Source organism: Struthio camelus, chromosome 5 (assembly GCF_040807025.1).
Source record: "Struthio camelus isolate bStrCam1 chromosome 5, bStrCam1.hap1, whole genome shotgun sequence".
Classification (NCBI taxonomy): Eukaryota; Metazoa; Chordata; class Aves; order Struthioniformes; family Struthionidae; genus Struthio; species Struthio camelus.
In genome coordinates this window covers 28,691,512-28,717,340 of record NC_090946.1, presented here as the reverse complement: position 1 = coordinate 28,717,340, position 25,829 = coordinate 28,691,512, and the positions used below count along the sequence as shown (strand labels likewise).

The 25,829-nt window shown below is 37.6% G+C and overlaps 1 long non-coding RNA gene across 1 annotated transcript in view; it reads right to left on the bottom strand.

The window, feature by feature from the left end:
• LOC104147078 (uncharacterized) overlaps window positions 1–25,829 on the bottom strand; it is a 221,160-nt gene that overhangs the window by 21,085 nt on the left and 174,246 nt on the right. The window lies entirely within an intron of this gene.

Below are 25,829 nucleotides of genomic sequence, written 5' to 3'. Positions count from 1 at the left end.
TCCTTGAAAGAAAAGGAAAAACAAATGGGAAGCAAAGAAAAAAAAAAATCAATAATAAATTTTTGGAAAGGTTCTCAGAAGTTTAGAATTTCCATTTGCAAAACTGAAATACATTAAATTTTTTTTGTATGTTTAGTATTTTTCAATCCCAATATAGCCCAAACTTTTCATAATTACTAAATTTACTGAGAAGAAAAAGTTGCAAGTTTCATTTTAGCACTGAGCAGATATTTACAAAGCCTCTGGCTTATCTAAGAAATTGCTTGTAACTCTTAGAACCCTTGTTCATTCATTTGATCAGAAATACTGGAAAAACAGCTCTTGCACAGTTCCACTACCCACCTTGGTTCCTAGCCAAAAAAAAAAAAAAAAAACCCAAACCCCAAACACAAAGAAATTCACAAAATACAAGAAATAACTGGAATATAGAACACTACATCAATGTTGGTTCTGTTAACTGTGACAGATATTTGGACAGAATATTTTCTTAATTGAACAGATTTAGCACAGAATAATTTCTAGGCAAAGGTTAACATTTTAAAATGTCAGTACCCAAAACCAGGCGTCAAAATCCATCTCCAGACACACAATTAAATAAGGCATAATTTTCAACTGTACATCTGTGTAATTTTCACTTCCCAGTGAACTCCACAAATCTCACAACTCCAAAACAGGATCATCTTTATACTGTGTGTATATGCAGTGCTGAGTTCCAAGAGACTTCCAACAGAGCACAGCTTCTCCAGTTAAATTTCCTGCTTGACTTACAGACATTAAATAAGCCTGGACTAGCTTGGTACTCCTTTACACCCTTCTTTACTTCAAAAGGGAGGAGAAAATAAATGTTGTGAGTTGTTGAGAAAATAAATATTTTAAGGAGATGATGAGAAAGTTAAGCTTTATGGATTGTGGCTAACATATTAGAGAAAGTAAGCTTGGCATAGATTAAAAAAAAAAAATCATTTGTTTCAAACCATCTGTTCTCATACAAAGTGTTAAGGAAATAACAAAGTTTGTTCTTCCTTATTTCTCCTGTGTAAAGTAGACATGTTTGGTACTCTGTTTCCACCCGTGTGGATCCATCTCTGTAGTACCAGAAATGTCACCCAGACAGCCAGAAGCAGCGGTCTTGATTTTTATATTAAACTGTTTTACTTATATACAATAACGTTCTGGATAACAATACTACAGCACATGTTAGCAGACATGTGCAAATCCCTGCTTTCACGAAGAGGAAGAAAGATATTACATGTACATCACAAACGCAGAAGTAAGCAGCTGGCTGAAAAATCTTTCCCTGCTGATTCTTGTTGTGTTAGCTTTTTTGTCAGTCTCCCAAGAACTTCTTTAGCTGTACCATGTGATATTCCACTACTGCTATTTTCTACCCTTGCAGCAAAAGCGAGTATTTCATCATAAACAAAGAGTGTTAACACTTGTGATGCTTAATGTTTTGTCAGTTTGCTCAGCTAGTGTGAAGAAAATGCGAACACTTCCAAGCCTTGTCTAATGCTGGCAGACTTCACTGAGTCGAGGAGATCTCCCAAATGGATGATCTTGTATGCTGTACTTAGATACTCTGCTGAAAAACTAAGAGTTGAAACTCATGTGTTTCTTAAAACAGGCAGCACCTAGCTGGTAAAACTTTTTTTCCACCTGGAACAAGTGAACATTTTTCTTCTCAAGAAGCTCAGGGGCAATGGACACATTTCTAAGCTGTAATAGCCTTGTTTCCTAGAAGGGCTTGCATTCCTTGCATTCCTGTGAACGGCTTCCTCAATATTCCTACGCATAATCATTCCCTCCCCCCTACACACATTTATTTTACCTTTTTTTTTTATATACCAATCCACACATTATCTACCCAAGGAGAAAAGCTTTTTAAAATCTAAAATTATCACCAACATTTATATGTTTGACCATTTTATACAATAAGTCTTTTTTTAGGGGACGGGGAGGGAACGGGGAGCCTGAGCAAGAAGGTATGCCAAAAATGAAATATTTTGCAAAATACAGATCCCATTTTTTTAAAAGCAGGTCAATTCACAGACCATGCATAAACAAGAAAGATCTAGCTGTGTGAGAAAAATTATTAATCCCAAATAAAGCATCCAATTGCAATTAACTTATATTCACTTTAATATATGTGTGTCACCTTAGGAAAAATTGATATGAAGTTGACGCACAAATTCCACTATGCAGACTGACACAATTTCAAAGTTTTATACAAGGTACTTGGAGAAGTAAGCCTGAAGCTGTCCCTTTGATTCCAAAAGGTGTTTTGACATTTAAATCATGAAACCATTTCAAACCTTGAAAACATAGGGTTCAATGTATTTAACAGGTATCTAATGCCTCTTGACATGGCCAATGATATCCCCACTAGCCTCCAGCTGCTAGTCCAGAAGGTCATAGGTTTCCACAGATCATATGTGCCAGCCCCGTGCAGCTGTTTCAGATACTACATTGCATTCTCAAATGGCAGAAGACATTTATTTTTAAGCAACTGAATCAAGCCAGTAATAATAATCGGCTACATCTCTTAATTTTCTAACTAATCCAAAGCTGTATGCAAGATGTAAGACACCAGGTTGCTGGACAGAAGGAATTCTAATTCTTGAGACTGCACACCTGTGAATGGCTGAGTGTGGAAAACAGAGTTGGGTTGTTTGGTTTTTTTTTAGTTTGGCGGTTTTTTTGAACAATTCTCCACAGATTGTACTGCAGTAGTTTAGTTTTAAGTGTAGTAGATGCAGTCTGAATTATACTTGGAAAAAAAGCACATATATTCACCTTTCTGCTTTCCCCAAACTACAGATAAAAAATCTGGAAAATTTCACCAAAAGCCAACAGTCTCTTTAATAACGCTACAGTAATGTTCAAGACAACCTAATCAGGATAACGGGCCAATTGATGTAACATGGTCATATCAGAAGAAGGAGGTGGGGCTAAACGCCTATATTTTCCATGCTTTTTTCACTCACTATTGATTTTCTTACAAATACCTCAAATTAAAACATTTAAGCCGTCTGTCCTCCATTCTAGCTATTACTGAGCTGGCAGCGGGAAGAAAGGGTGGGGAGTTTTTGTTGGTATCAGTTAGCAACTAAATGTTATTCTCCCTATGCAGAACAAGCAAAAGGTATGAAAAAAGTGGAAAAAAAAGATGCTCCCAGAAGCTACTTACCCTTACTGGCAATATGCAACAGGCATATGACTAGTAAATACTGACATTAAGGAAAGACCTTCTCCTAAGCACTGTCTATTCCTGGATGCAGCATTTAGTACCTACATTGTACACTTAACAGTGCAGATTGCTTAACCAAAAAAATTCAATACCTTTGTTGTTTTGAATTATGAAGTGACATTTTGTGCCCATTTATCTAAAAATCAGATATGAAGTTCATGTGGAGTTTTAACTCACAGCTTTACTTGAGCTCCTCACCCACAAATCTATTTCTCACAACCAAAATCAGCTCTAGCAGATACACTCTGTTTAGCTCAGATCTGACGCTTTTTGAATGCAGTAAAACAAACTTAGGAGAAAGGCTGTCCTGTGAGGATTTAAAGAAAATCTCTAGTCTAAGTTTCACTTTTAAATATTTTCTACCCCCACTCAGCTCTAGTTTACACATCACTATGTTTTATATATCACTTTATTTTTGGTTAAAGTGTTATATATTTGCATAAGAAGAAATTAATTTCACCAGAATAAAAGCAACAAACCCGATCCCTGCAGGACAGGAAGAGAAACGGAGAGAACGTATCGGAGAAAAATAACGAATCGATGTTAGTTAAAATATTGGGAGAAAAACAGGCAATTGCTACGTGTTCTGGAAATAACTATTGTTAACTGGGATTAACAGTTCTTCATTTTCTCCTACATCTCAATTACTTTGGGCAAAACAGAATTTTATTACTTGGATCATGAAATAACTGCTCCGAATAACCTCCTTCACTTAACCAGGACTATCTCAAGTGTACAAAACCATAGAAAATGAGGAAGGGGATCAAAATCAAGCCTTCAAATTGCAAAGTATCTGAGGTAAGCACTAAATCAGTGTGTGTACATAGGAGACTCGTGCCCAGTTCTCTGTCGTGGCTGAAGTTTCAGAACAGTATGGTGAGTAAATGAAAAATTTATTTTCCTGAACAAGCTAATTTCAAAGCCAAGAAGCCACTGCCCTGCTTACAACTCATATGTACCCCTTGAAGCACATGCTGGAATGGCTTAGTGAGGGGGGGAAAAAAACCCACCTACAGTAATGTACTTACAGGCCATTTATATGACTTGATGGCAACCAGCTGCTAGAATTTTAGCTGGAAGCAGACTAGTAACTCCTGCAGGATTTAGAACACAGAGACCATTTAGCACCCTCTGATGCCACTCAAAAGTTTTCAAACCTCTATCTAAGTGGATTTACAGGGAGAAAACATTAGAGAAGCAAAATTTAGATGCAATCATTCACCATTTTTGTAATTAAAACACATCTTTTCACATTCACAATAAATTGTTACAACAGGAGTTGCCCAGCTGTGTCAAACATCCTGTTAGGTAAAGTATTTTTTAAACTAAAAACTAAAAGTTTTCCAAGATAAAAGACCAAAAAAATTAACGCACAGGCAAATTTAATTTCTAGCTTCCTGATGGACTTCAGTTTATATGCTTTTCTTACACTTCAAAATGATTTTTAAACAGACTCAGACATCCCTTTACATACCATTGTCAGTTGGAACGAGATTTATTTACCCAATGAAGTATGTTTTATCAGAACATTCATTACCCTTTTTGAGCATAGTGGAGTCAAGGATCAGAAAGCAATTTTCCTTCTTTCCTGTTCTCAAAACTATAATTTTTTTAGTGAGGTCAAGCAGTGCTTTTTCAAATTCCCTGTGCCTGATGTGTCATCTGTCGATGAGTCAAGCCTGTTATGCTGCAACATTGAATATAAGAATGGTCCCTCACTTTGAAAACTTTGAAAAGGAATGCTTTATTGTTTCTATAGGGAATCTGAAATATGCTCTCCTTTTATTTGAAGATGTCATGGCCATGCCCATTAATAAAAGGCGTCTACTTTGTACATAGACTCTTAAATATTCAAACTTCTATCATGGCTGCATTGTCTAACTAGTTCTGGTTTCAAAGACTGAAGCTATCGCATCAACATGAACAGACTGGAATTTCTTTGCATTTTCAGAAACATCTGCTCTATAAGTCACTATGTAATACAGCTATATATTTACTGTAAAAGAAATTAAGGTGTTACTTTGCTGCCAAGAATTTAAACACGTACAGGACATTACTATTTTTGACATACTGCAGATGGAGTCCTTTAAAAAGGGCAGTTCAGCCTTTGCAGCCACGTGTAATGGATGCATATACATCCTCTAGATAAAAACAACTCTGTCCAGTAAATATTTAGTCTGCCCTTCTGCATTTCACCGAATCTTACTTCAAACAGCTGGTTTCTAGTTCAAATAAAACTACTTCTGATAGTTGAGGTAAGAGCTTCACAAATAGTGCTGAAAACTTGACTTTTTTTCATTACTGACGAGCTCAGGTCCCTTCCTCAAATTAAGGGAGTTTGAATTCACAGGTCCAAACTCCCAAGGACATATTCTAATCACAGAATGATAAGGGGTTGGCTAAGGGGCACCCTTTACAACTTGTACCCGTGAAGTTGTGCCGTTGTGCAAAAAGGCATACAATACTCATAAGGACAGAAGAAAAAAGCAGGAGCACGAAATCCCTTGTAGTGGCTACAACTTTTAGCTACCGCATTTGTCATTTCTAAAATCTCTCACATCCTCTAGTACCTCACTTAAGGCATAAAAGAATACCAAAATAAATAGGAAAAGCTCAGGAAAATGCTCAGGCATTGGCATGCATTTGAAGACTGGGAGAGCGGAGGGAAGGGAACATTTGTCAGTCTCCCAAGCTACCCATTTCACCGCTACAGGTAAGGCAGCAGTGGAAATGAGTTACTTTTGTTCTTGCCTGTTCCATCTTCTGATTTCTCAGGCTCTGCCTCTTCCAGCTGAACAGTCTTTTGCTGGGCATTTTTGTTCTTTGGTACTCAAACTGCAAAGTCAAACTTTACATTATTATTTTTACTTACTTTGTTAAATCAAGTTGTCACTCAAAAGAACACATCCATTTTATATCACATGGAAAACTGAATTGTTGAAAGAAGTAGTCCACAACATCTAAAAAAAAAAAATTCTTAAATTTTCTATTTTTTCTGTTATTCTGCTCAATTGCTTCCCCTATTTTGTCCTATCTATAAAGCGCTTGCAATTATGCATAGCTATTTTGCAATAGATAAATAGCTCTGTGACTACTGTATAGAGGGGAATTTGTAAAAATGGAAGCGCGATCTCTCAGCATGGAGATTCCCTGTATTAGTTTAGTTTTGTGGGTATTTGTAACAGCCAAAAGAGCAACCCAGGTTTCCATATTGTGTCCAGCACCCAGCGAGAGTGAAGGAGATTTGTTCTGAGGCGAATCTCTGATCATTCCCACTGAACATGCTCTGTTTCACATAGTGGAGTGGGCTCTCAGATCTGGAAGCTGCACTGCAGGAGTTCCCTCACCGCCCTCCACCGCAAAGAGGCAGTCAGTCCGTCCATGGGACTAGACTAGAGCTCGTCTGAAGCCCTGACACAGAGTGGTGATGGCAGGTCCTCAGCACCAGCGCTTTTACTCTGTAGAAGCGTTTCTTATTATGCACTTGCTAATATAGATGTTGCCCAACTCCCTGCTAACTATATGTTAAGCTATACGACTAGCATTTCTTGCATACGCTCATTCTTCTTTTTGTCTCTCTCTCACAAAATCAGGCAGAGAGCTTACTGCTAAACAGCACAAGACATTCTCTCTCTTCAGTGTCTGAGCAATCTGTCTCTGCAGTCCTCCTAGTTTTATTTTCCAAATCCTTGGGCTCATAAAGGCTATCAACTAAACCCAACTAAATCATATTGTACAGAACTCTGGCTGGCCCTCAGTTCAGAAACACAATACTGTGCTTATGCCACTGAGATGTGGAAAAAGAGATGTTTCTCTCAATTGACAATTTTTTTGCTTTCAGTTTTCTTTCAATAAATAATACTGAGTTAGTTACTGATGCTTTTTCAGATTGAGAAGAATGAAGCAAAATTAAGTGGCATTCAACATCAAAACATCACTTTAACTAAGCAGCTGTATGTTTAGCTCCTTGATGAAAGCTTATCTGAACTACTGGAAGCTCCTTGAGTCTGCAAAATCATGCAAGACATTTTAAAGCAGGTAAAATATTAGGCACTTCAGCTGCCAGGAATTTCCCATCAGTAAAAGCCAAAATGGCGAGGAAAGAAGTTCTTCCATCATTTCAGAACCCAGGAAAGGCTGAATTGGAATTTGGTGCTACAGGCAAGTGGCAGTGGTACTGGATGTTGTTTTATCTAAATTTTCCTTATATCAAACTTTACTGTATGACACTAATAGTTTGGAATATAACTAGCTTTTGTTCTGTTTTTCCTTTTAAGCAAGATTTGTGTTTATACTCAAAAGTATTTTAGAAATGCAGTTTTAGGCATGCTTATGAAAATCATTATAGACAGTTATGTATACAAAATATTTAATTGCATGTATGTACATGGATAATTTCTACCATTTGGATGTACACCACCCCTAAGTACAAAAACAATCATAATATTTAGACATAATTTATGAGCTGGACAATTACTCAAATTATGTATTTGTATTTTAAGTTACTCCCTTATTTTTTCTACATCCTCTGTAATATTTGATCAACTGATTAAGAAAGATGAAGATTAAAATTCAGGAGTTTCTGGATGCATGCCTGTTACGCTTAATTAGTTATTGCTGAAAAGAATATCTGGGAAGTATCATATTGAATAATAGCAAAGACCTACACAGCAATAAAGAATATTCAGCACAATGGTTTAATTCGATTCACTGTCACTGGTAAATTTAAACAGGTAAAGCGAACTACAGTATTACTTATTCTATCAGGGTTAATTTTAGAGTTTTATTTACAAATGCCACAACTCATTTAAGGAAAAGAAGTGTTATAGTATGAAGGCAGAGTACTGCAGCTTTTTACAGCTATGCTGTAATGGCTTCAGTGCATATTAAATATTTAAACTTGTATACCATACATTAAAAGATTGACAGAGCAGCAGAGCATAGAAATGCAGCACTTTTGGTATAAAGATTTCAGATACAATACAGGGCACGAAAGCAAGGTAACTGAGTAAGCGTGAATCATCCTCCTAAGATGCTGAAAACGTTCAAAGGGTTAAGGATGGCAAATCACATTTTGTTGCCATGTGCAGCAAGGATAAAAATCTTCTGAAACCCCCTTTAATAGGTGAAAGGTGGTCTGAGCCAAAACGCACACACTGACGTCCAACCTTTCCCCAGAGAATCAATGATGTTTTTTTGTGTGTGATCAATGTAATATTCCACAGCTAAATTTAGGGACTCTGCATCCTATGAAAATGGCACCTCACTATGACTAATTAGCAATAAAAAAAAAACTGTGGTTATCTACAGGTTTAATTAAAGTTAATCAAAACCTTGGAGATTTTTAAATCTTTTTAGTAAGGACGAAGAAGTATATTAAAAAAATGCATTTGTAGTGTTGTTTATTCTGAAGGGATTCTGTAATTTTCCCTAGTCAGCTTGTAAGATTACACCATCTTTGCTGTTAACTCCCCTCACCCAAGCAACATACAGCGTGAGACAGACTGCTAATAAACCTGTTTTACTGTGTCTGTGTATTATTCGGCTACATCAGAAACTATGCCTATGTAACGTCTCCATTTTTGTTTTGGAATAGTAAAGATGTTTTAGTAAAATAGAGATCGTAAGATTCAGTGCTTGATTTTGATGTGTTAGAAGAGAGCTGGAAAGTTACAAACAGATGTCTTCAGCCACAGTGAGGAAAACTGTTTCAGGCGTATTTTACAAAACAAACAAATCTTTACACCCAGGTCCGCTGTCTTTTGGCTACCGGCACTCTATCTGCATGTTTACAAGTCGTAGGGTGATACATGCTGGTTCCACCAAAGTCAGAGGGATTTTTGTCTGGTATCAGTGGGGCCAGATTTCACTTTTAATAATTCATTCCGCACACAGGCTGAAGTATTTGCAGTGAGACAGTGGTTGGGTACAGTGCAAAGGATGAAACAGGAAACAGACGCTCTCACCAGAGAAACTCTCCCAGGAGCTAGACACCATTGTAAACCCTGTTTTCACCAAGGATTCTTTCTAGACTCATGCTGATATGCTATTATTTCTGCCTAAAAGAGCATTACAGAAATGATCTAAATGACGATTTAAAGGAAGAAACAGACCTGGAAATTGGGAAATGAGAGTTAGATTCTCAGCTCTGACACCATGTTGCTCTAAAACCCGAAGCAAACGCCTTATGGCTTAGTTTAAAAACATTAATAAGAAAAATTAGCACATGAAGAGATTTTTGAGTCTTACACTTTGCTACATGGTAGGAATAACCCTATGAAGTACTGCTTTTGAAAATACAGTTTACTCTCTTCCTTCTTTTTCCCCATGGCCTCATTCCCCCATCTGTCAAATGGAAAAAGGTGCACTATAAAAATAAATTCTTTAATATCCTGTATGGTTCTCACTGGTAGGAATATTTAATCTACTTACCTAGGATTTACCTTATCAAGCTGAAGTCCATAACGGATAAGCTTTAAATGATGTAGGCACTTATTCTGAAATAGGTTTTACATTAAACTTGTATTGAAGTGCATTTTTGAAGGGAGAAGCCCATGCAAGCAGATAAATATTTTCAAGAAACAGTGAACTTATATGCAGGAAAAAGGACACTGTACGAAAGTTCTGTCTGCATGATTTCAGGGCACCCTTGTGATCCAGGCAGATGTTATCTCCCAAGATTGAGAAGTCACAGCGTTATCATTAAACCAATGAGAAACAAAAATATATTGGTCAGCAAAAGTCTGACGTGCTCCTTTTAGTTTTTGCAAGTTGGCAACACGTGGAGAACTCAGCTATAACGTCAGACCTTAAACTAGTTGTTCTAAATAAATGCAATATTTTGACCAATGAGTACAGCATCCTGCATATGGATTCCATACAACAAGGGTGGCAGCTCTCTAGTGTTATTTTTTATAGCTCTAGTTCTAACTGTACTTGCTGGTTCATCTGTAATTATGGCCCAGGCCTCGATACCATTATCCTGCATCATAATAGACGCACACATACCCCTTCAGCCACTACATGCACTCCTTTACTCACTGTATTTTGTATTAGATGTGGAAAGCTTTTGTAAGTGTTTATACTGCCATAAAAACATGCATCTCATGATCTCATCAGATAAGCATAAAGAAAAAAAACAGAAAAAGAACAACGGCTTCGTTTTTCCTATTGAAACGGAAACAAGATCAAACGAATCAAGTCTCTTCGTAGACCATTCAACCTCAGCCTTGACTAGAGAAGGCAAGCGACACAGCTGTCAGGTGAACGCAATTCTGTAGAATCTCTGCTGAAAAGTGAGGAGTCAGTTTTCACTAACTTCTCCATGGTCTGCCTTCACAGATAGACAGACTCCAGATGCCATCATTTTTCTAGAAACAAAGGTTTCGGGACTATTGTATAACCATATGGCCTTCTCGTGGAAAAACAGAGCAATTCACATTTTTCCCCTCATACAAATAAATAAAAAGAATTCTGGTTTGTTCCATGGAGAAAGAATATTCACGGGAACTCCGTTCAGTCATCTTTTCTAGAGAGGTTTTTTTTTTTTTTTTCCATTAAACATTAAAACAAACTCTAGTGCTTGAAAGGCATAAAAGCCTCAACTCTTAGGGAGAGCAAACACCTGTGAATGCCACTATCTCCAAGGAGTTACTGATCATTATAAACTCTTGACTATCATGTAGTAAAATAAAGAAGCCATCTTTCATTTTGCTTGAATGTGTACAGTTGTCTGGTTTGTTGAAATACTGTAAACCATCCATGTATACATTAGGCTTTAGCTGAATTTCTAGTCATGCCCAGACATTTCTATTCGAGAATGTCAGTCACTGCAAAGTTATCTGTTAAAGAAATGCATCTCATCAATGCTCTTCTCTTCAGAAACAAACCCTCTCCTCCCCTTTAAAAATATACTTAAGAATCTTGCCAGGCCCATTATCACAGTTCCCAAGCTAGGGAAGTCAGAGACTTCTCTAACAGAGTTAATATGATGGAAGAAAGGAAGGACGGATGGAAAACTAGTTTGGGAGACCTTCAACTATTTGAGAAACTAAGAAACAGATTCAGCTATATTCTGACAAAACAAGAAGGACGTGTGTAGTAGACCTACCAGAACGTGTACAGCTGAAACACTGCAAGACAGCAGAGTCATTCAGATAATTTGCTGAAGGATTTGTAGCGGTACTTAGTATGTTCTCATCTACATTTCTTGCTATAGGCAATGATAATGACTGAAATAGAGAAAGCAAAATTAAGTAAGCTATAAATCTTGCATGCAAATTTTTTCAGGTGTTTACTCATTTAATGGCCTCGAAACCCCAAAGGCCAGCTGATTATTCCCAATAAAACTCCATTTAAAATCAGTGATGCAGAAACAGAGAAAGGTTACTCAAATTATCCAGAACCTGGATTTGGAATAAATTATTATTCCATACCTTCGGCATTTTATGAAGAAAATAGTCCAGGCAGCTCTACCTATTTATGCTCAGCATTTCTGAAACAGTTCTGAGTCTTAAATAACAGGTGATACACTAAAAGAAAAAAAAAAATTAAGTGTGATCATAAGCTATTCTTTAGATGACTCCGTTATATTCCCGACAACGGATAGCTTTCAGGGTATGTATTATGGCTATACAGTGAAAGAGCCTGTTGCCCACTGGAATCTTGCTTTATTTGAAGCAAAAATGAAATATGCAGGTTGAAAATGGAAGAAATTGCAGAAGAGTGGAAAGCTGAAGGACAGCAGGATTAGATAACTTCGAAGGTCTCACACAACAAGTCTATGAAACAGGTAGAAGACCTATACAGTCCTTTTTGGTCTCTTCTTTCAAGCAACAGACAACAGACACTATGTCAGAATCTATTCATGTACCACACAAGGAATTTTTTTTTGTCCTTACAGCTCAGTTTTTTTGTCTATGCAGTGCTGTGTGCTCACTGTTCTGCCCCATGCTTCCACACTGCTAATGAGAAATATCAGTCATGAAAATAGATGTGTTGCTGGAACAAAACTGACTGCACTTTCACCCTTTCCATGGGTGACACAATCCACTCTTCCTTTTCTCAGATTAGTTGCTGTAAATGCATTCCCTTTCCATTTAATAGATTCAATGGAAAACTTCATAACTCTTGCATAAACAATACTTTTAAACAGTCACAGACACATCACATTTATTTTTCCTTCAAGACAATTTTTTTCCCTATTGTGCATAATGTTTCTAGAAGATGGACCTCAGGCTTGCTTTAGAATCTTTGAAAAGAAAAATAAAATGACACTCTTAAAAGTCAGGGATGTATAGTCACATGAATAAGAAGTAGCCAGGAAAATTTCATGGAATCATCTGTTTCCTAACTCTGAGCTTTAATTAATTAATGTGTCCACGGAAGGTGAGAATATAACAACACACTCAGAAATTAATTTCTCCTCTGTTATTCTCAGGAATATCCTTTCCCAATGTGCTTTAGAGCAGTCACCAGGGAGCTAAGTCCAGGGGCACCTGATAGCACCGACATAGCACTTGCATCAGTTTTGGACTCATGCCATCTTTGCTCAGATAATCCGCGTTCCCCCTGCGCTGCCACAGACAGAGGCTGGCACAGGCAAACCATGACGGCACCACCCTGGGACCATCCATTCGCCTTCAGTAGAGGGATTCCACCTTCAGCAGAGAAGATTCTGATGAACATTTTTGGCCTTGAGGGCACAAAGAGGGCTGAACACAATGAATTTGGCCCTGTACCTGTGCCATTCTACTAACATAAGGAAAATGGTTACTGATCAAATGTCATTTGCGGCTTGCAGTGTGTAACTGCAATTCCATGTTAACAATACATGATTACTTGCTCCTTGCTTTATTATCAGTTGATACTAACAATATATAGATTGACCAGTGTATCACAGTTCTGCCCTCTAAGGGCTTCTGTGACTGTGCTGTAAATAAATTAAGTGAAAGGCAACATTAAAAAAAACTTTGCTTGTCCAAAACTGCTTGTAAGTGTTCTGTTATTACTTTTGTCACTGCAGGCAACCAGAGTGTGAAGCTGGTAAGAAGTCAAACAAGCTCTTGACGTCAGTTATTCCTCATTTGGAGCAATTTTAGACAATCTTGACTTATGTTCATGTGCTGATCATTGATTAAGCCACAGGGGTGTTTCCTCTGGTGTTTCTTTGCCCTTATTACTATAAACAATATGGTACTTTTCCAAACGAGTTAGTTTCAGACTCTGTGTATGGCTTATTAATAAATGCACCATTATATTTTTTTGTTTTCATTAATACTCGTAAGACAGCTGATTTTCTGACAAACTCTAGGTCTCCAAAACACTCACAATTATCGACAATACATTGTATGTCTCTTACTTGCACTTGAAAATTAGAATTTGTGCACAGAGCATAAATTATTCCTCTAACAGAATGATCAACTTGTGTATTCTCCATGTAGTTATACATTACTCATTTGGCATTTTTAATTAAATGAATAAGTTCACTTAAAATAATAAGGAAAAAAAATAGCAGACATACAGACTTATTAGGCAAACAGCATATTTATTGCTGTAACTAAGGGACTTTTGATGCTATAAGAAACCACGGATGTCTGCTTTCATTCACATAACATGCACAGTGATTTTAGATAGAATGAATTTCTTCCAGTATCTTTTATTAAAAGCAACGGGAGGCTCCAGTTCACAGATGAATAACTTGTGGGTTATTGTTTCAGCCTTGTTCAGTATTGCACGCGTGTACCTGGATTTCATGTTTGTTAATAACATAAAACCCAGTAATATGGACTTCACATGTTTTCTTTTCAGCCTTTCTCCACATGATTCTCAAAAGCCATTGCTCCTTCTTGCTACCACTTAGTAACATCCCTAAGCTTGCCTAGTCACAATTATTTTCCAGTACAGGGTCATGGGAATAGGTGCCGCAGCTCAATAAAAGAGCTGTGAGAGGTTTTTCGGAGGAGCTGTGGACAGTGCAACTGCTAAACAAAAGAAGATCTGGCAGGTAAACATGAGATGTCTAACACTGTATCGAAGCTAAATTGGCAGGTGTTAGCTCAGAGAAGATGGGAAACTGATGCAGCGTATGATATGAAGGAAAAACACACTAAGAGATGCTGTTAACAGGAATATTGTCCCTTTCCTACTCACCTCTTATTCCAGTCAGAAACGGCTCATCTTGCAGGCTAACATTGCTCTACAGTGCCACAGAGCAGAGACACTTGGCCTCTGAGGAAGGGTAGGGCAGAGGAAGAAGTCTCTAAGTGGGAAGTAGAAGGAAGCAGAATACTGGCAGGTCTGAAATAGCAGATGTGCAAAAGTACAGGAGAACGTGTTTGCCTCTCTAAGAGCTGCTAGGCTCTGCAGGCTTCGTTACTCTGATTTCTGAATTATTACTAATCTTCACAAAGAGCATGCAATGTCTTTCCTGGCTGATTATGAATTTAGCTGAGAATGATCTAGCAGAACAAACCAATTATGGAAATCTTGAGATCAAATTCCTGACTCTATCATTTCTGTCCTTGGAAAAATCATTTGAAATCTCTCTCTCTCTTTTATGAGTGTGTGAAATAACTCACATTTTTAATCCAGCTACTTTGCGAGCTACTGGAAGCATCAATTGAGAGTGGTACAGTGCAGCGCACAGCACAACTACGAGCTAGCAGACCAGTAGTTACGTGTTTTTATGGTCAGGTCACATACTAAGACAGTTAGCCTGCTATCAGCTAGAACTGAGCCTTTCAGCAGCACCATTATTAAACACAGCAATGTTTATATTAAGTCATTCTCTGCTATTGTTTCTTGCTTCTCTCAGCCTTATTCTAAACTGTGATAAGAAGAAATTACCTTTAAGCTGCTTCATACACCTTTTCTAGTACTCGTTGAAGCATTATGTAACTACTACTAGTACAGGTCAGGATAAGTATTTTTTGTGCATGATGAGAACAATTACTACTGGTTCTGAATCTTGGATTCACAATACTACAGCCTGTTAATTTTTTTCCCCCTTCTATCAGATATTTGGGACTATTTGTCCCAAAGTACCATTTATCTATCTAGGCATCACCAGTTACCTTATTACAACTACGGAATAAATCCAGCTCCCCTTGATACTAGTAACAGTTTTGCCACTTCTTCCAAAGAGGTGAAGTGCTTACTAGTCAGCTGCTACTGAGCTGAAGAGATAAACCTATTCAAAAGTATCTATTTACTGATCCTCTAAGAACTAAAAGCTTCCTTCGTAAATGTTTGTATGCCATCTCCCCTTCCAGCCCCCCCCCCCCCTTAAGTGTCGAACAAACTCCATAAAAACAACAACCAGAAAGAACTGGGAGAATTGGAACACAATTACAAAGATCTTAAGAGTATTTCCAGGGAAAGAGCTAACATTTAGAATCACTCCTTTAACGAAGCCAGCTTCTCTCTACTCTTGTTCCACCATTCCTAAATAAGGCCCTTAGGTGGTTCTACTCAGCCTTCTTTAAATCACCATTCCTGCTGCAGGAAGAAAAGCAAAATTATTCCTATGAAATTATAGGCCAAGGAGTGGAAATAGACTTAGCTTTCTCAGGGAACCTCAACAGTGCAGACGGAGGTGGCTCTACAAAGAGCAGCAAGATGCCTTTCTTCCTCACACCTCTCTCTTTCCAGCTCATCTCCTTACACTGTTTCAAAATACTCTTCTCTGAAAGTGCCGAGTTCTGTCCTGTGAAAAGCGGTATGTTAATTCCAGCCTACCAAATAAAATCAGCATCAAAGTCTAAGCTGACTTATTAAACCAGCACAGGCGGGGAGGTCTTCTGACAAACATAGATTAAAAAAAAAAAAAAAAAATTATACTTCAGGTGACCTACACAATGAGGAGGGCTAGCAGTTCCTATTCTAACAAAGGCATTAGAGTCAGAAGAGGTAGGTGTACCCAGACAAACTTCTTGTGATAGGACTACAATCCTCTTCCATGCCATATAAATTCATATTCATTAGGATTTAGTGGTGGGTTTACAGAAACCTGAAGGCTCCTCTTCTGCCCCTCCCCCAAACCCAACATAATATCCAAAATACTACTGTACGTACAGCTAAGCAAACAATCAGATAATACTCACTGAAGGCAGGAGCACAGCTTAAAAGAGAAATACTATTAACATGCAATGCTACTCCTACACCAGCAGCTGGTAAGCCCTCAGAAAAGCATAAACAAACTAATTAAACACAGACAAATCTTCAGTTTAATGATGCCCATCCACGCATTGCACCATCTTCTTTGATAAGCAAGGGCAAATCTGAATCAACACAATTTCACTTGCATGCATATGACCTCTGCACCAGTGACCTTTACCTATGTAGCAGGCTACCTGTGTGTCTACCTATGGGCTGATTTACACAAGCATAATCTGGCTACCCCATTAATTGGATACAAATTCCATCCATTTCACTGCACAGTCTTTCAGGACAAGCTTTTTTTTTTTTTTTGGCATTTCTAAGAGCTGCAGCAGTCTGAAAATTCCCAAAGGAATGTGTGGGAGCTTGTGTTACCTGTATAATAATACTCTGATTGTGAAGTTTTCAATACCTATAATGGAATACTGAAGACAAGTCATTGTACAAAGTGAGAGGACCTATTAAAATTTAATTATAGTATTTCTACTGTTCTTTTCACAAAACTTGCAATGCTGTGTAGCTGTGTACGTTTCCCAGCATGTATGCAAGACTACTATCAGACTTTTAGCTAGAAGAGTGAATGGAGGATTTTAAATTTGGTAAAACTTCACGTACATACGATTTCAAGACAGACAAAACTTTGAAAGCCTTGGCGGAGCATAGAAAATAATACTATAGACAGGTGCTCTTTTCTGTATGCATCACTAATGATTACACAAACATGGAAGGAAATAAGCATGCTAGCCTTAATAATCCGTCTCCCATCAATGGCTTAAATCAGCATAAATCTCCCTACAGCACAGGAATAGCACTGATTTACGTCAAACACTGGACCACTCTCTGCTCAAGAGCTATGAAGTTAGGTTGCGTATTCTACCATTTATTGGTAGCAAGCGGAACATTCCTCTTGCCACAGCTAAAAAACAAAACCAAACAAAACCTTACTTAGGCACCCACTATTGTAATCTTTACATTTTTAGTAACCTGCCAGCTTCTCCTTTTTATTTAAAGTTCTAATGGTACGTTAGACTTTAGGTCTCAGTTTCTCTCTGTAATATGAGAGAGTCTTTTCTCCTACCAACTTTTCAAGGAAAGCTGAGAAAACACTCTGTTCTGTAAGAATGCAAGAGAAGAGGTAGCAAATATTTTTTATAATGCTGGGAAAACAATAATTTAACACAGAAACAGTGACAAGGAGTACTTGAAGAGAGAAGAATGGCCAAATCCTGTTTAACATCTTCATTCATACTTTTGCTGTTGTAATTCCACCAGAGTCAGTATCATAAAATTTGTGCCATGAGTTCTATCATTTAGTTTGTATAGTTCAATGTATTATTTTGTATTAAGGATTGTCACTAATACATAATTCTTTTAGGCTGATACTGTAGGATTATTTGCGAAAGACGTCGTCCCGCCCCACTCCCCCGTGAGTTTTCCATTCTAAGCAGGAAACGACGCTGCAACTATTTGGATGCGTTCCAGGAAGAGAGGTAGATTAATACATCACAGAGATGCTGGATGAAGAAGGATTATAGACAATGGGATACACTATGTCCATACACTGACTTCAAAAGGATATCTTGCTCTTACAATATACACATTTGTACTGTTGCTCCCTGCTGCCCACTCTAATGAGCAAGTTAGTTACTCTGTTCACCTTTATAGATCCTGCTTTAGGCCAGGAGACTAGTGCTGTGAATATAGTAGTTGCAGCAACATGCCATACTAACAGAAGGATTTATATATACCCCTACTTACAGTGTTACTCAGTGATTTAGCATATTAGTGAATCTGTAGATTAATTTACTGCAAGTTTCATGTCTTGTAAAAGAGAATATCACTTCTTTTTTTTCCTCTTTGCATTAAGTTATACTTCATGTCCTGCTAACTCCCATGAGAACCTGGTAAACTGTACACAAATGCGAAATGATGCACTGACATGTGCTTACATCTATAGAGATCCCATAATAAAAGATGGAAAAAAAAAAAACAGATTTTGACACTGCTGAAATACTTCTGTTCAGGGTAAATGAATAGTTCTCTTCGCTCTTCTCCATTTCCCCCTCTTTAACAAAGTTAACCAGCTTGCAATGCATGGCATTTGCACTGTTCCACGTGGCTACAGAGCAGGAGATCTTGGAGTTGGAGCCTAACTCATATTTAGGATGCAAGGGAAAATATTTTAAGGCATCTCGGTTTCTTAGGCTCTTAAAAGAGCCCAACAGCTTAGGGTGACAGAAAAGGGCTCCACAAGCTGGGCACAGACCTGCTTCCCTAGCCCACAGCTTTCTGTGTAGTTCATGGTAAAAACGATAGCTACCTTTTCACCTGGATGGGAACTGAGGCCCAGAAAGTAGAAAACACATTAACTCTTGCCATAGGGTTTTCACTCATTAATGGAAAACGTGTTTCTTCAGATAGGTATCATATTCTGGTCATGTGGCTGCAAAAGTATATTGGGTAACAACAGAATAAATGGCAATTGTTAAATTTGTTTGCGAGTTTGTTGCCTTGGAAATAAACCCCATGGTCTACAAAATACACAAGGCAAGTAACACGTGTATTTTGTTGCTCTAAGGTCCAAGTTCTTCTCCCTAACATGCATGTGATTGCTCGCATGCAGTTTACTGGGTGGCTCATGCTTATACTTTTTATAAGTTTTGCCCAAGATTTTATGATTATCAAATATCATATAGGATTATAGATCTTTATAGATTACAATCATTTTGCTGGATAAGCAAAAAATTGTATCTCATGAAACACCGCTAGCTCTTTATCCTCACATTCCCAAATAAATTATATATAGACAGTGTCAGCATCGTTTTTTCAAGTTTCATTGATGGAACTTACTAAAAAAATCTGCAACATAGCACGTTAATTCCATGCAGTTAAATTTCAATCTATCCAATATAAAAAGAGATGAAGAAAGAAAGATCAGGAAAAGTTTAAGCCAATGAAAGTGTGAGTCATTATTATATAACAAGCAAGTTGGATACGTTCTGATATTTTAAGCTGAAGAAGAGATAGGTTGAGAGGGGAAGAGAGCACAAAGTGGGAGTCAACAGGGGAACTGAGGTAAAGTAAGTGGGTATGTAAAAGTTAAGGAGCACTAATAGGAACTTTGATTTTTTTTAAAATCATGTTTTCCAGCATCTTTCATCTCAGGTGGAGCTCTTAAGAAAATGTTAACTCTGTTTTCATTTCAAGGGATGAAGTATCCATTTAAGTCATATCAGCGTAATTAATTTTCAGTAGGCAGATATCAGACAACTTCTAGGTAACTTTGACAAACTTCTTCCATTCATAGAAGACACAGCTGGGTAGAAATTAGTCTCTAAAAATACTTTCACACAACCTGCTTGTTTTCTAGTCACTGTCTTCTTATGTTATGCTCATTCCATCTGTCAATAGATATGAGTCACACATTCGACCTTTCAGTTTCACTTGCGCACATAAATTTCTTCCAATTTCCTGTGAAACAAACACTTTTAACTCTTTAGAGGCTTGCAGTTTGCACTTGTAGCACGCTAGAACGCTAAAGGCAGAAGTGAGCTCCTATGAGTTACAGCTGATATTGTAAGCTTTCCAATCTGCGTTACCTCTTCAAAATAACTGTCTCTTCATTTTGCTGATCACTCTTCTGCCCCTGCCACTACCTGTTCACTGAAAAACTAGCAAAATATGCAAAACTCCAATTTAAAAAAGAGTCTACCTATATTTTCAAAGAAAGCTAAATAGCAGAGAAGCAGATACAAGTCACTCCTGACATTACCAAACACGATCAGCAGATTCATGAAGGAATGCTATCATTTTACCATTTTTAAATCTGAGGTAGGCAACATTTGGTTCAAAGCTAATTTAAAAATGAAAAAAACTTGCGTTCCCAAATGCTACCCACTGACATAAATCATGATGTCTTCCTCAACAGATCTCTTTTTTTTTTCCTCCTCAAACGCCACACAAACAACTTTTAGCACAAAGGAGGAACATGACCATAAAGAACACAGTGAAGTATGAAAGCTAAACCATTATTCTGGAACTGGGGAGTATACTGTCTTACTCTTTCTTTCAGTCATGGCGCCCAACTGAATTTAATCTTTCCGAGAACTTTCTAGACAAAGGAAATCCAGTGATAAAAAGGGACAAAGACTAAATATGTCCAGCGTGTTGGCAGACCTCATTTGTGAGCTCATTTAAGGCATTATTGTTCAAAGAGCAGCCTAGCAGCAAAATGCTTTAACAGAACTGTAGACTTGCAGCCTCTTTCAGTTAAGCAGTATGATGGCAAAGGAGGGTCTGCAGTTTGGCCTTTTGGTTCCTTTCCACAGTACACCAGACTCAGGCCTAGTTTGTCGATCAAAACTACTTTAATCATCTAAGCCATGTCTCTGCTGCTAGTGACAGAGATTTCCCCATCAACAGTAAGAAGTGGGCACTTCAAATGGACAAAACAAGATGTCAGACTTGAAGCTCAAAGCTCAAGGTTGCCGGTAGAAATAAAAGAGGCTGCCAGACGGATGAGCTATGACTGAGATGACACTGAATAGGCTCAGGCTCCTATGCCAGCGCACCAAAATGACAACCTAAAGGGATTGGTGAGGTGTTACCAACATGATGCGAGAGTAATGCTTTACCTAACACTGTAAAATGTTGAAGCACCCCAAAACCCTGCTATTAACTTATGGTGAAGACTGAATTTTCAGACCTTTGGTATGGTATCATTGCAATTTGAAAGAATAAAACAGAATACATGACCTATTGGAGTAATGGGGTTAAATTCTGAACAGGCAAGCATCATTGTGAAACTGAAATATCTCTCATCTGCAGACTCACATGTCTTAGTGAAAGCAGAACATAGTACTCATTAACCCAGAAATATGTCTATTTTATCCTAGTAGTACACAGGAGACAAGATGGGCATTATCATCCCCGCTTTTGAACACATTTAAAGATCAGTTTGACATCATGGCCCAAACTAGTAACAAGAAAAACTCAGCAAATAATGAGTGTGCACTTATCCCACCAAGACAAGAGAGGGACCTCAGCACTTCCACTCAGTGATTTGCAATCTTCATATTATAAATAACATGAAATATAAACATTAGGGAATAGTCAGTAATTTATTATCCAAAGTGTATTTTCACAGAAGACCAACACCCAGGCATAGCCTTCAGATATTTTAAATTATTTCCGGAGTTTCAAAAGTTTCTGAGCTCAACAGTACCTGAAACTGCACTTAAGCAAGAAGACTGAGTATTACCTTACTTTTTATAGCCTGTTTTACTTCTGCTTTTCCTATCAGAGATAAAATCCCAACTCTTACACCTTACCAGTAAATGCTCTTCGTCACTTATTTGATAATAATTCAGTCCAATAAACGGACCCAAGATGACATGGTAGTTGCACATAAGCAGTCTTCGTATTAACGTTTTTCTTCTTTCTTATAGAAAGCACACACGCAAAATATGAATTTTACTTCCAGTGACATACCCTCAACTGCCAACATAAGCAAAAGCATCTAAAGAAAAAAGAACTTTCAAGTAATACCAAGATTACTGGCAAAACACAAGATTACTTGTACATTCGTTCCTGAGGAAAAGAAACTTGAAAGACCATTTATGGAGGCTACCAGAAACAGAGCCTAAAATTAGCAATATTAGTCAATGGGGGTTTTTTTGGTTTTAGTTGATTGGGGAAGGGTTTTGTTTGTTTTTTAAGCATCAAGAGCCATATAAGCTGCATTTGTATGTTGACATTTTCATCGTTAGGAACCTATAGACTAAATGAGGATTATCATTCTTCAGGTTCTTTACATTCATTAGTTCAGTTAAACACTTGCCATTGGCACACAGTTAGCTGATAGTAACACCTACAGTGGAAAAAAAAAAAAAAAAGCAGCAGCAAAGGAAAAAAAAATCTGTTAAATTATGGCTCCAATTTAACAAGCAGCTTTTGCGTTTCAAACTTAGTCTTCCAAAAACACTGTGATACACGGACCATTTACAGATCTGTAATTGCTTTTTAAGGCTTCAAATCTCTCAATATCTTTTCCTCAATTTCCAAAACTTTAAATGCCTATTATTGCTCAAACCTCCTCCCACTGAGGTCGACTGTATTTAGAATGCGGCGGTCAGACCATGTATATGACGACACAGCAACCTAGCCAGACGGTTCTGAAGTCAGAGCATATTTGCTTCTACACAAAAACAGTGATCTTATTTTTGGAAAGATCAGATTTTTATTTTACATATCAGACAAAGCAAGGAAGAACAAACAGAAGGACCTAAGTACATTCCTAGTATAGATTAAAAGTCAATATGAAGAATTTCAAATAAATGTTTCACTGAAGACTATTATATTCCACTTTTCAAATTTGTCATGTGTTAATTATGAAAATGACTTAAAATACCTAGACTCTAGCTTAGGACTAATTTCAAATACAACCAAGAAATATTTTACATGTTTTAACTTGATCCAAAAATCAGTTGTAGTCAGTGATCTTTAAATTAAAACCAGTAAGAGTAAAAATCTATTTTAAGAGCTTGATTTAATCAGTTTCTTTAGTTATTCAGAAAAGAACAGTTCAAGTGTAATGAATCAGAGAAACAAAGATTATCTTGAAAAAAAAATCTCTTACAGGTTCCTTCATGAAAATGCCACTATACCATCTACTGATAACAACGACATTAAGAACATGAAATTGTTATTTCAGATTCTTTACCGTATATACAGTTGCATCAAGATTACAACTTGCACATGATACAAATTTTCCAGCAAACCTGTAGAGATCTAGTGTCTTCACTGCAAAAGAAGTGGTCTTCTATTCTTATCGGATAATTCCTAACCAGGGAAGGTAAAATTTATCAGTGGTCTCTTGGCTTGAAATTCTTATCAGAGGCAATGATATTAACATATGCCTTTAACTCCATAACTGTGAGTGAGAAGATTATTTTCCTATTAAAAGAAGCAGCATCCTACATTACTATTTTCATTAAATTTCTACAAAAGGTTCAAGTAAAAAACAACAACACATCCATAGGAGTGTGCGTTCATTCTTTCCTGACAGTTACTTAACAGTTAGAATATACTGCTGAAAGTAACTCTTCGTCAATTATTGATATTTTTGGGCCAGTTCTAATTGTAGACCCTGGGACATTTATTAATTGATTGAAAATAGGCAAGGAAGAATTTGATCAAAGTATCCAGATAGCAACAAATTTCACACAGTTTTCACTTTCCGCAGGTTGTTCTGGAACCTTAACTTTAACCAAGCGATGCAGAACAGGAACAGAGAGCTTATGATTTAGCATACCAATGTGCCTTAGACACCTTCATCTGTATGCTGGCAGAGTTTTACAGTCAGAAGCTGCATTAAAATTGATGAAAGACAACATAACTTCTGTTGGATGATTCCATGCATCTTTGAGTTGACAAAACAACACAGCATTCTTAATTTTTGTTCACATGAAAGTCTCCCGTTTTCCTTGGTTTATTTAATGAGATGCCATTGCTCTAAGTAACCCTATTTCCTGTTTTGATGTAGGTTCACTATTTCTGCTCTTAGTTCTTTGCACACTGCAAACACAGACCTAGCAATTAAACCACCATTAATTGCAGGTTAGTGAGACATAATTACTTGCTAAAATAAAAGAGCACAGATCACCTTTAACATGCTTCAAGTTAGATAATTTTAAGGTAAGTCCCAGAATCAGAGAAGGTTTCAAGAAAACTACACACTAACAGAAGCAGCTACCTTTACTGATTAATTACCACAGATACAAGACAGCATTAGACTTTTGTGCTTGATGCATGTGTACCAGTGCACTGTGGAGTGGCAGGGCCATGTGCATGGACTGTGTGGAATGGTAGAAAGGTTCTGTTTTGGGGTTGCAATTGCTCTGGACGGCTTCATTGCACAGGAAAGACAGTTGTTCTTTGGTGCTAATTAAGCCCTAGGGAACAACTTGCTGAGGTATTTGGACAAAATTTGGATGAGAGCAAGAAGAGAAGTTCTAATGTTTTAACCCCAAGCAGTAGCAGAAGCATTCAGGTTCCAAAATTCAGGGATTCCAGCACAGGAACTGAATGACAGATCCTGCAAAATGCAAGAACTCCCAGCTTTGCACTGAAGCTTACAGGTGTTCACAGCATCTTGCAGGACTGAAGTCTTGTTAATGCAGGTCCATTACTGCTCTGAAATCATTTAAATCCACTGCATCATTTCATATAGCTGTACTATCACAGAATACACTTCTACCTGTTTCTACACTTCTACATCCAGGAGTTTACAGTTGTAAACAACGTAAAGTATACCAAGTAGTTTTTCTATCACTGCACATTTCTCTGTTCATTCTTAAAACATTTTTCAACAAATGAAGCAACCAAGCCTTCTCCATCAAAGAAGTTACTGTTAACGACGATTTCATTTCATTAATGACAGCCCTCCCAGCAATAGCACTGAAAGCAGTGCCCTCATACTGTCACGTGAGCTTGTATCAGAGATGGACTTGCTAGCATACATAATGCCTGATTTTTCACCTAAGCATGAATTTAGGCTTTGCCTGTTTTTTCTTCTAGGTCATAACTTAGAGAACTGAGAACGGATAAAAGGCAAACAAGATAAAAGAGACAGCTTGTTTCTGTGCTGATAAAAACAGTGGCAAGCTGGGAGGCTCTCCAGGGATCAAGAAAAAACCGGCAACGCAGCTCTCTGCAGGGAACCGAAGTCAGGCAGTGCAGAAACCTGAAGGCTTAGTGAAGGGGACAAGAACTAAATGTATCTTGGGTAGTATGGCCTGGGAAGGGGTGGGGGAGAAAGGAGGAAAAAAAAAAAAAAAAGACTAAGCAAAGAGGTGTTTTCTAGATCAGCTACCCGATTTAAAGCTGAGAGAGAAACAGAGCAAGTGACTGCGATATAAACACAACTGACTTTGTTATGGACTTGTTAGGGGTAAAAACAAAGAACTGCCGTGAATCATCTGAGGGCAGGCCAGACAGACGCAAGTATACAGAGATTTGTGCATCTGGACCACCTTTTTGCTTGGACAACATTTTCTTACACTGGAGATGAAAAGCATTCCCTTTGTTAGAAACCAAAGAGTCCTAATGTCTTACAGTTCAGAGAAAGCCTTACCTCAGAAGAAGAATAAAGTTGGATTATTTGCGAGGCCATACCACTGAAGTAGTTTAAAAAGTGTTTTCTTTTTTTTCCCCAAACACAGATGTCTCTCCCCATTTTGATTTCTCAGGTACATTTAGGTGAGAAAAAAAAAAAGTTTAACACTAATAGATGTATTTGACAGAATCTCACATCTTCCAGTACACCACTCTTCCATTAAGGCATCCTCGCCCAGTATCTGATGGGTTTTCCATCGCTTATTACTTTGGGAGCTTCCCACAAATCTCCACTTGTGTTTATTAGATT